This window comes from Somniosus microcephalus, chromosome 4, assembly GCF_052327205.1.
Source record: "Somniosus microcephalus isolate GS21.2 chromosome 4, FLI_Smic_1.0, whole genome shotgun sequence".
In the NCBI taxonomy this organism is placed as follows: domain Eukaryota; kingdom Metazoa; phylum Chordata; class Chondrichthyes; order Squaliformes; family Somniosidae; genus Somniosus; species Somniosus microcephalus.
In genome coordinates this window covers 21,642,327-21,654,433 of record NC_140990.1, presented here as the reverse complement: position 1 = coordinate 21,654,433, position 12,107 = coordinate 21,642,327, and positions in this window count along the sequence as shown.

Genomic DNA, 12,107 nt, shown 5'->3' with positions numbered 1-12,107 from the left:
GGGAAAAACCTACTTGCCCTCGTCTTCACCTGTGCCAGATCTAGCAGCTCAAAACTGGGCATCCAAGAGGCGCTTCGGGCCATCAGCAGCACCTCAATCTGTACGCTTGTGGCCTGGCAAATCCGACACTCTACCATTACCACCAAGCCAGCGGACCAACTCTAATTCAATAAGGAGTGTAGGATGCCAGGGGCAGCACCAGGCGTACCTAAAATTGAGGTACCGTGGCTGCAGTGTGTACCATTTACAAGATGCACTGCAGCAATTCACCAAGGCTTCTTCGACAGCGTCTCCCAAACCCGAGCACTCAACCACCTAGAAGGACAAGGGCAACAGGCGCCTGGGAACACCACCACCTCCAACATACGCTGTCAAAACTAAGCCACGCGCAGAAAACTTCTCTCAGTTTCTTCCAGTGAAATTACATTTAATTTTTTGTAGAAGCCTCTAAAAGCTTATGAAAAAACTTGTATTTGTTTGTGAAGTGATACCATAACAGTTAGCAATCATTTCAGACGCACTCAAAGGGGTTCCAATGTTTTCCTGCCAGGGCGACAAACACATTCGACCAGCTAATAATCAGGTTTTAAGAGGACACTGAATGAAATGGTCTTAAAGATGTTGATGTGTCACAGCAAAGTTCAAAGTGAATTAAAGTTCGTGGCTACAGCTAAAGTGCAGAGATTTTTCAGCAGGTCATTTTCACAATCATCCTCACTGTACAACTTCTATTAGATTTTGGAAATAACCCGCATTCATAATTTTGATTTATGTTTTCTGTACAAACTCACAATTTATTAGTCCCTATGTATACAACTTCCTGCTTTGATACTCAGTAAATCTCTAACAATGTTCCATAACTCCAACGAGTAATGCTGTTAAACTTCAGAAAGCGATTCCCAGCCATATTTTCAATGTTAATTTTCAGGATTAAAATATATAATTCAGACCTCATTTAGACTGGTAATAGAGACATCTGTTCTCCTTGTTATAAATGCATTATATTGTTTGTCATGTTGAAAGGACAGAATAGGTCGCTGAAATCTGGTAGACGTTCACTTTATTTAACTTTCTTATTCAAATTTCCAAGTAATTAAAATGAAACTCGACCGACAAAAAATGTTTGCTCCACCAAAACTTAGACAATATACATACATCGATCTTCTTTTAAGATGTGAAACAGGCTCCTGCGCCTGCTGTCACGAACAGTAACTTTTTCGGACATAATTGCCGGGCATTTCGCCCAACTCTGCACCAGCAATTAGTATTTCCCCGTTGGTGCGGCTCATCTGTCAAGTCAGAATTTAACGCATGCGGAAATCCAGAACTTGTAGTACATTTCAAAGGCGGAATGGCGACGTAATCTCAGAGTACGCCGGCATACCCAACAAAAAACTTCCCCATTATACTTTGTCACAGCAGTTTGGTGCATCTGCGTGGCTTGCTACGTCATTTCAGAGGGGAGTTAAAAGCCAACCACGTTTCTGGGGGTCTGGAATCAAATATCGGCCAGACCAAGTAAGGATGGCAGATTTCCTTCTCTAATGGTCAAAAGTGAAATGGATGGGTTTTTATTACAATCCGGCTATTTCATAGCCGTCAGTACTGACATGACTTTTTAAATGCACATTTATTTAACTGAACTGAAATTGAATTCTCCAGCTGCCAGTGGTGAGATTTGAATTCACAGATTATCATAAATCATTAATTTAAGATTCTGGGCTATTGTTGTCCCCGCTTAGTTTAATTGGTGCCGAAACATCTCACGTTGCAGGTATAGGTAATGCCGAGGAAATTGCCACATTCACAGTTTTAATATCAAAAAGAACTTGTTGCTCAATTCAAACTGGAGATTATGTTCATGATTTCGCTGAATGTTGCGAACAGAGGAACTTTTCACGTAAGCAGACACGTGGCAACTACAGGAATGTTTGCTCTCTGATTTATTGACAGGGAGAATGGTTTGTGTTCATTAAACAGGAACACACCAGGATGGCCCAGTAGTTAAGGCGTTGGACTTAAAATTCAAGGGACCAAATGTTCATGAAGGTTCCAGCTCTGCTCCTGGTAATCTGTTTTTCAGTGCTGCTTCTCTTTTATTGGGTAAGGACGTCAAGGGATCTGGAGGCAAGTCGGGTAAATGAGGTTCAGTACACAATAATACATCGCACTGTCACCCAGCGGTAAACCTGCCAGGGTTAAACTGAAGAAACGATCCGATACTCGAAGGGTAGAAGAGAATCGGCCTCCCACACCCTCTGGTTTTTGTTCTTCTCCCTCAGAATTCCTTCTGACTAAAAGCACCGGCGCCTCCCCCGTTCTTTGCTGATACCAGAACAGGTCATATCGGCGGCTGTCTGTGGAGTATGAGCAGGGCAGCACCATGCGTTCTTTCTCCACGAATGCTATTGATGCTGTCGGTTGCTTAATTGTATTCGAATAACACACTCCTACATAAATAAAAACAGAACAAATAGAGGCTTATATACCGGAGACAACAATATCTGCTCACTCTCTCTCTTCATCCTAGAATCCTAGTATCAGAGAATGATAGAGCACAGAAGGAGGCTATTCGGCCCATTGCGCCTATACCAGCTCTTTGGTAGAGCTATACAATTAGTCCTACTCCCCTTTTCGTTACCTGTAGCCTTGGAAATATTTTCCCTTCAAGTATTTATCCAATTCCTTTTTGTAAGTTACTATTAAATCTGCTTCCACCACACTTTCCGGCAGTGCATTCCAGATCAGAATGACTCGCTGTGTAGAAGAATGCTTCCTAATGTCGCCTCTGGTTCTTTTGCCAATCACCTTAAATCTGTGTCCTCTGGTTACCAACCCCAGTGCCACAGGTAAAATTGTCTCCTTATTTACTCTATCAAAACGTGCATGATTTTGAACACCTCTATCAAATCTCTCCTTACCCTTCTCTGCTCTAAAGAAAACAACCCCAGCTTCCCCAGTCCCAGCACATAACTGGAGTGACTCATCCCTGGTCCCATTCCAGTAAATCACCTCTGCACCCTCTCCACGGCCTTGACATACTTCCTAAAGTGTTGTTCTTAATGGAAGACCATATTCCAGCTGAGGCCTAACCAGTGTTTACCAGAGGTTTAGGGTAACGTTTTTTGTTTTTGCACTTTCTAACTATTAATAAAGCCCAATATACCATATGCATTTTCACAGGCTTCTCAACATGTTCACCTTCAAATATTTGTCTACATACACCCCAGGCCTCTCTCTGTTCCTGCACCCCCTTCAACATTCTTTCATTTAGTGTGTATTGTCTCTCCTCATTCTTCCTACCAAAATATATCATTTCTCAATTCTGTGCGTTAAATTTAATCTGCGATGCATCTGGCCATTTCACCTACATATCTACGCCCTCTGAAATCCGTTTCTATCCGCTTCATTGTTTACTACATTTCAGAATTTTGTGTCTTCTGCGAACTTTCAAAATAAGCCCTGTATAACAAAGTCCAATCATTAAATTATAGCAAACAGAGCAGTGGTCCTAACACCGACCCTTGGTGACTACTACTGCATACCTTCTTCCAGTCCAAGCGAATGATTAATCCAACTAACCGATCCATCTATCCGTCCATCTCTCCCTTTCTCCCGCTCTCTCTCCAACCATTCGTCCATCCACCATCCATCCATCTATCATTCCCTCATCCATCCAATTCCTCCCTCTCTACATCGGCTCTCCTTCCAAAAGACAAATATTTATTTTCCAAGTATGTATTTTAATACGAACTAAACGTCTCACTTAATTTCAGGATAAGAATCACAACGAAAGCCCCGAAATCCTTTGACATTTCGGCAGGTTGTTCCCTCAGAATCTGATTCTGTGTCAGACTTAGAACTTTTGGAAAAGGCTAAATGAAATCGAACTGTTGACACCTCCCTAAAACTGTCACTGTTTGAAGACGAATATCTGTGCGGTGAGACCTTCCATCAGATGCCAGCGGCCACTATCTCTCTATTATGCAATAGGAGCGTAGACTGAACATGCTGTTCTGAATAAAACAGGAAGTAAAAGACCAAAAGGCGCTGATAGCGAAACTGCCCTTCGCACTGAGGCAAAGGTGGTGGTAATAAGTCAGGGCACTGAAAGTGCGCAATGGGATTATAATTTACGAGTCATTTAATGCATAAGCCTCAGTGTGCTCTTTCTACTCGTTCTCCTATTGTACCGCAAGTGCTCACCCATTTATAGGAAGCGAGTTAACCCCTACGCTGAGAGAGCGGAGAAAGGAATTTTACAGCCAGCATTTAAGCATCGTTACCCAAGGCTCTCAAATCTCAAAATGGTAATTCTAAAGCCCTTGCTATTGTACAGCTACGACTATACGGCTCTCGCTGTGATAGTCACGGCGATGTGAGATTCCCCAACAGAGATGGGCTCAGTGCTTTTCTGCACTGGGGACAGTTTCAAGTGTCCGAAACACAAGCAGTCAACAGAACCAGGAGGGAGATTCCAGCAACCGCCAGAGACTGTCAGTGGAACGGTTGGGAAGTGATGAAGTCTGTAATGCACAAGCATCGTAGAATATCCTGACATGGATAATAATACTAGTAAAAATAATGATTAAAAAACAAGAAGGATTTGATTTCATACAGCGCCTTTCACGACTTCAGGACGACCCAAAATTCTTTACAGCCAATGAACTGATATCACTTGTAATGCAGCAACCAATTGGCGCACAGCAAGATCTCACAAACAGCAACGTGATAATGACCAAATGATCTTTTTTTAGTGATGCTGGATGAAGGATAAATATTGGACAGGGCACATGGGAGAACACTCCTGCTCTTCGAAATAGTGCCATGGGATCTTTTACGTCCTCCTGCGAGGCCGGACGGTGCCTGGTTTTAACGTCTTGTGCGAAAGACAGCACCTCCGACAGTGCAGTTGTCCCTCAGTACTGGAAGCATGGATTTTCAATTCAAGTCTCAGGAGTGGGGCTTGAACGCACCACCATCGGACTCAGAGGTGCGAGTGCTGCCACTGAGCCACGTGGTTCAATAAAAAAAGCAAAGAAGAAATTTCGCGGCAAGAAAAACACACCAGCGGCGGTACAGATTGGAATAAAACACAACTTGGCCAGAAGGAGATTGGCTGGAGAACAACTGGACAAATTACCAATTGGTAGAAAAACGGCTAATTAATATTGCTTTCCTTCCGATCACCATCGGTACGACTCAATCACTACAGAACGTGCTAAAAAGATTTACAAGGATGACACCAGAACTGAGAGGTTATACCTATCAGGAAAGGTTGAACAGGCTGGGGTTCTTTTCTCCAGAAAATCGTAGATTGAGTGGAGACATACTAGAGGTCTTTGAAATTATGAAGGAGTTCGATAGCGTAGAGGTAGAGAATATGTTTCTGCTTGTGGGGGGAGTCCTAAACTAGGGACCTTAAATATAAGATGGTCATTAATAAAGCCATTCGACAATTCAGCAGATGCGTCTTTACCCAGAGAATGGTTCGATGGTGCAACTCGCTACCACAAGGGGTAGTTGTGGCGAATAGCATAGATGCCATAGAAACATAGAAACATAGAAGATAGGAGCAGGAGTAGGTGACTCGGTCCCTCGAGCCTGCTCCGCCATTCAATGCGATCATGGCTGATTATCCAAAATCAGTACCCGGCCCCTGTTTTCTCCCCATACCACTTGAACCCTTTACCTTGAGAAATATATCCAACTCCTTCTTGAATATATTTAATGAATTGGCCTCTACTGCCTTCTGTGGTAGAGAATTCCACAGGTTCACCACTCTCTGGGTGAAGAAATTCCTCCTCATTTCTGTCCTAAATGTCCTACCCCTTATCCTTGGACTGTGACACCTGGTTCTGGACTCCCCGACTATCGGGAACATCCTTCCAGCATCTAGCCTGTCTAGTCCTGTTAGAATTTTGTAAGTTTCGATGAGGTCCCCTCTCATTCTTCTAAACTCCAGCGAGTACAAGCCCAATCGATCCAATCTCTCCTCATACGTCATTCCTGCCATCCCAGGTATCAGCCTGGTGAATCTTCGCTGAACTGCTTCCATGGCAAGAACATCCTTCCTCAGATAAGGCGATCAAAACTTCACACAATACTCAAGATGTGGTCTCACCAAGGCCTTGTACAGCTACAGCAAAACATCCTTGTTCCTGTACTCAAACCCCCTCGCTACGAAGGCCAACAAACTCTTTGCCTTCTTAACCGCCTGCTGCACCTGCATGCTTACCTTCAGCGACTGGTGCACAAGGAAACCCAGGTCTCGTTGCACTTCCCCTTCTATCAATCTATTGCCATTCAGTTATTAATCTGCCTTCCTGTTTTTGCTACCAAAGTGGATAACCTCACATTTATCCACGTTATATTGCATCTGCCATGCCTCTGCCCAATCACCCAACCTGTCCAAATCATCCTGGAGTTTCTCGGCGTGCTCCTCACAGAACAGGTGCCCACCCAGCTTTGTGTCCGCTGCAAATTTGGAGATATTGCATCTAGTTCCCTTGTCTAGATCATTAATATATATTGTGAATAGCTGGGGTCCAAGGACCGATCCCTGCGGTACCCCACTAGTCACTGCCTGCCACTTGGAAAAAGACCCGTTTATTCCAACACTTTGCTTTCTGTCTGCCAACCAATTCTCTATCCAAGTCATTACCTTGCACCCAATCCCATGTGGCTTAACTTTACACGATAATCTCTTATGCGGGACCTTATCGAAAGCCTTCTGAAAGTCCAAATACACCACATCCACTGGTTCTCCTTATCTATTTTTCCAGTTACATCCTCAAAAAATTCCAGTAGATTATTCAAGCACCATTTACCCTTTGTAAATCCATGTTGACTTTGTTCGATTCTGTCACTGTTTTCCAAGTGCTCTGCTATTACATCTTTTATAATGGACTCCAGCATTTTCCCCACTACCGATGTCAGGCTTACCAGCCTGTAATTCCCCGTTTTCTCTCTACCACCTTTTTAGAATAGTGGGGTAACATTAGCTACCCTCCAATCCATGGGTACTGTTCCAGATTCCATCGAATGTTGGAAGACGATCAGCAATGCATCTACTATTTCTAGGGCCACTTCCTTAAGCACCCTAGGATGTAGATTATCAGGTCCTGGGGATGTATCGGCCTTCAATCCCATCAATTTCCTTAACACCATTTCCCTACAAATACTGATTTCTTTCAGTTCCTCACTTTCATCAGACCCTATGTTCCCCGACATTTCTGGGAGGTTATTTGTGTTCTCCTTTGTGAAGACAGAACCAGAATATATATTTAATGGGTCTGCCATTTCTTTGTTCCCGTTTATAAATTCCCCTGATTCTGACTGCAAGGGACCTACGCTTTACTTCACCAATCTTTTTCTCTTCACATATCTATAAAAGCTTTTACAGTCAGTTTTTATGTTCCCTGAAAGCTTACTCTCATATTCTATATTCCCCTTCTTAATTAATACCTTTGTCCTCCTTTGTTGAATCCTAAACAGCTCCCAATCCTCAGGTTTACTGCTTTTTCTGGCCAATTTATATGCCCTCTCCTTGGATCATATGCTATCCCTAATTTCCCTTGTTAGCCACGGTTGAGTCAGCATTTTTGTTTTATTTTTGTGCTAAACTGGGATGAACAAATTCTGTAGTTCATCCATGCGGTCTTTGAATGTTTTCCATTGCCTGTCCACCGTCAACCCTTTGAGTGACATTCCCCAATCAATCCTACCCAACACACACCTCAGACAATCGTAGTTTCCTTTATTTAAATTCAGGACCCTAGTCTCTGAGTCAACAACTTCATTTTCCATCTTAATGAAGAATTCTTTCATATTATGATCGTTCCGACCCAAGGGGCCTCGTACAACAAGATTGTTAATTAATCGATTCTCGTTACATAATACCCAGTCTAAGATGCCCTGATCTCTGGTTGGTTCCTCGACATATTGGTCATGGAAACTATCCCGTAAACACTCCAGGAATTCCTCCTCCACAGTATTGTTACTAATTTGGTTAGCCCAATTTATATGTTGATTAAAGTCACCCATGATGACTGCTGTGCCCTTATTGCACGCCTTTAGGGGAAGTTAGATAAAGAGGGAGGGATAAAGGAATAGACGAATGTGCTGATAGGTTGAGATGAAGTAGGAGTGGGAGGAGGCTCGTGTGGAGAATGAACACCGGCATTGAAAAGTTGGGCCGAATGGCCTGTCTCTGTGCTTTAAATTCTTTGTAATATAGTTTTATCGATGTCGTGTCGGAGGCAATAATACAAGTAAATCTTTATTTTCTAACCTAGCGGGTAGGTGTCTTGTAAAGAATGACAGGAATGATCTTTGTAAAGCAGGGCGAGTCCCTCCCGAGGCCAGGTTTTTGTACAGCGGTGTAGCTCATTGCGGTCACAGTGAGTGCCCGGATTACACAGTAATAGACGGCGGAATCCGGCGCCTCCATCCGTTTGAAAGTGAAATAGCCTCGTTTTTCGTCAGTTTCACGTACGATCTCCAACCGTCCGACCACATCCTTGCCGCTCCTTGTGCTGGTGATGACCCGCTGCAGACGTCCATTCGGGCTCTGCTTGTACCAGTGGAAGGCGGATATCCCGGAGGTGGAGTAGCTGCAATCGAACTGCGCCGGATCTCCCGGCTGGACTGTTTTGGAGACCGGCGACTGCAGCACTTCATCTGCAAGGCAACCGTCCAGAAAACATGGGAAATATCATCAATAATGGTCCAACGATTATCGATAGAGAGTGACAACCAATCACTCATACCTACTGGAAATCAACAACAGTTAATATGCAGACACATAATACATTGCACTGCACCGGAAGCCAGTTATCGACTGAAAAGTTGAGACGGGATTAGAACATTTTGCAACTCGTCGTTTCAGCGCAGTCTCTCTGAAAGACACACACTTGTTCCCTTCCCCTGCCCCTAGACCATTGGGACCAACAGCCCCTCGAGGGCCCTCTGAAAAACCATCCACTTAGCCTCATCTTCCGCCTTTTCAGCACACGCTGTTAGTTGTTTATTCATTTATATCTATATTCATACACATTCGTTGTGGAAACCATTGAGAAAATAAAAAGAGAAAGAAAGACTTGCATTTATATAGCGCCTTCCACGACCACCGGATGTCCCAAAGCGCTTTTCAGCCGATAAAGTACCTTTTGAAGTGTATTCGCTGTTGTAATGTTTAGAACGCGGCAGCCAACTTGGGCTCAGCAAGCACCCACAAACAGCAATGTGAAAATGACCAATTCATCTGTTTTTCTTAATGATGTTTATTGAGGGATAAATATTGACCTGGGATAACTCATCCGCTCTTCTTTGAAACAGTGCCAGGGGATCTTTTACGTCCAGCTAGGAGAGCAGACGGGCCTCGGTTTAATGTTTCATCGGAAGGACGGCACCTCCGACAGTGCAGCGCTCCCTCAACCCTGCACTCGAGTATCAGCCTAGATTATTGCGTTTAAGTCTCTGGAGTGGGACTTGAACCAACAACTATTCTGACTCAGAGGCGAGGGGGCTACCAACTGAGCCACTGGCTAAGACAAAGCTAATAACCGGGGAAAGAGAGAAAAAGGAAGAATTAAGACAGCAAGAACTCAGCTGAACAGATGAGTAATGCATATTTTAAAACAGCTGTCGAAATAATATCGCTTTAGTCATTTAACCGCTCTCCTTTAATTCCCTTTGAGGTTAATCGCGGGTGATTTCTTCTGATCAATATCATTACTTAAGGACATGATAATCAGAGCAGGGAAATGATTCTGATCCCTCTGTCCAGCAGTGCCTTGCAGGATTATTTAGAATGAGCATTTCGATAATAGAATAAACAAGTGTGGGAATTTATGCTGCTCTGCTACCGAATTCGCCAGATCAAAGTCACGAAGGAAATTTCTCCCCCAACATTTCTCTATTTGATCCACGTGTGGAAATTCCTTCCAAGCGCCCCGTATAAAGGAAGAACTGGTTTACGAGGAACGGTAATATCATTTATGGCATCTAGCCGTACATCGTATAGAGGACACATTCCTTCTAACGTTCACGATTCTTTTCTATTACACCAGTGACTACACTTTTAAAATAATTCCATGGCTGAAAAATGCTTTAGAACTTTCCTTCTTTCTTGCTTCCATGTGTTTTTTTTAGGGTAGCGGTTTGACTGCCACCCAATCTACCAAGACCTTGCTCAGAGAGGAGATATTGTTCGAGAGTGTTGCCTTTCCCCCACACTGTGGCCCACGGCACAGCAATAGATTCCGGTATCCGCCTACTCTGCCTGCTCGATGCCGAGTGTGCTCAGATATCAATCCCGGTCGGTGTGGATCTTAAACCAGCGTTGATGGCGTTCTCTTTTGAATCCACTATGGATGCTTCTCGGGGCTTCGCTCACCGGTCGGCTTTACCAACAGATGTGTCGATCCTGCTGAACACGCATTGGATCCTGACGGGATTTCCTTCCAGTGGGAACTCTCTGGGAGGTTGAGAACTCTGGGCCAAACTCGGAGCAACTTTGGACACCACTTGAGAATTGTTATATTCTGACAGTTTTATAAAGCACGATGATTCGAATGAGGTGTAGAATACTCACAGGACACAAACAGCAGGAACACATGTATTACAATCATGGCTGTGTCTCTTTTCACTGGTAACGACAGGTTATAATTCACCAGTAATCCTGGTTGCCTTTATTTTGGAGACTGCAACACGCCGGCCGGCAAAAGCAAAAACAGACCGCAGACACTGCCCCTTACAGGGACACAACTTCCCCCACAGGAAGTGGAGGAGAGGAACAGAATTGTCACATAAGGCAGCTATTCAAGGTTTATATCAATAAGGCACATTCTGTTGTCTACATCTGCGCGGCTACAGAGAATAAACAATATTAATCCCACAATCGAATAAAAAGGAGATATCGCTCGACTACATGGCTGATCCATCCAATGCCAAACAGGGAACAGGGAAAGCAATCTTTCCAATAGCTCAGTGCAGGCAAGACGGGTCAGAGCGAGAGCAGCAAACTGAATTTGTGGGCGGGGCAGTCGCGGGCTGTGTTGCCACACGTAGGATCCACCTGTGAGGACCTTAACTCAATAATAATGTCCCCTTCGGAAATTATAGAAGGCTGCCGTTCTTTCAGGGCTGCGTTACTAATATATTGATCAGAAATTCGGGGCACGCAGTCTAGCGACAAGAATTGCAGAATTATTGTATTAATCAATAGTTGCCGAAAACTTCATCAGGGAAGTGGGTTAAAAGCAGGAGCTAAATCTAGTGGAGGGGAATAGAACAAAACGGCAACCGATCCCAAGATTCTGGAGGTGGGAAGCTCATTTGCACTTACCTTACATGTGACATTATGAAACTGTAAGGCAAGGCAAATATTAATGAAAAAAATGAGATAAAAAACAATTGCACCTTAATTAGTACTGAGACAGTGTCAATCGGTATTGTTTTGTGCAACATGACCGGCAGTGGGATCCGCGCCCTGTTAGCGCCACCTGGTGGCCGGGTTTAAAATATCTCCTTTGAGCTGATCTCACAGAACACGGTTACTGTACGAGGAGTCCTGAGGCCCTTCTCACTGTGGGCCTCAGTGCACAGTAATACACGGCGCTGTCAGCGAGCTGCAGCTCAGTCAGGGTGAAAACAGCGATATTTCTGGACGTTTCAAAATGACAAAGAAACGACATTAACTTCGCCCTTTCCATAGGAATGTCTCTGAATTACGAAAGTGCGAGCCTTGTTCTGGTTCTGACGGTATAGCTGCAGTGAATAGCTCGAATCTGATGTTGAATAGTTACAGTTAATGCTCATCAAAGTGGCTCCCAGAGATTCGGCTTCCCGTGGCCACTGCTCGACGGAGTCTGCAGAACTCAGTCCTGCAGAAAAATTCCGCTGCTAATAGAAACAGAATAAAGAACAGAAAGCTGAAATTTCTCAACCATTTTAAACCAGTGTCAAATTCAGACATTTCCACCACAGTGTCAGCACAGAGCTTCAGGTCACTGGGACGAATAACAGGATCAATCTCTACAAGTAAATGTCCTGGATGTGGTGCAGATACGTCAGCTCACATTTTTAAAAGCTATGTCCCCGGT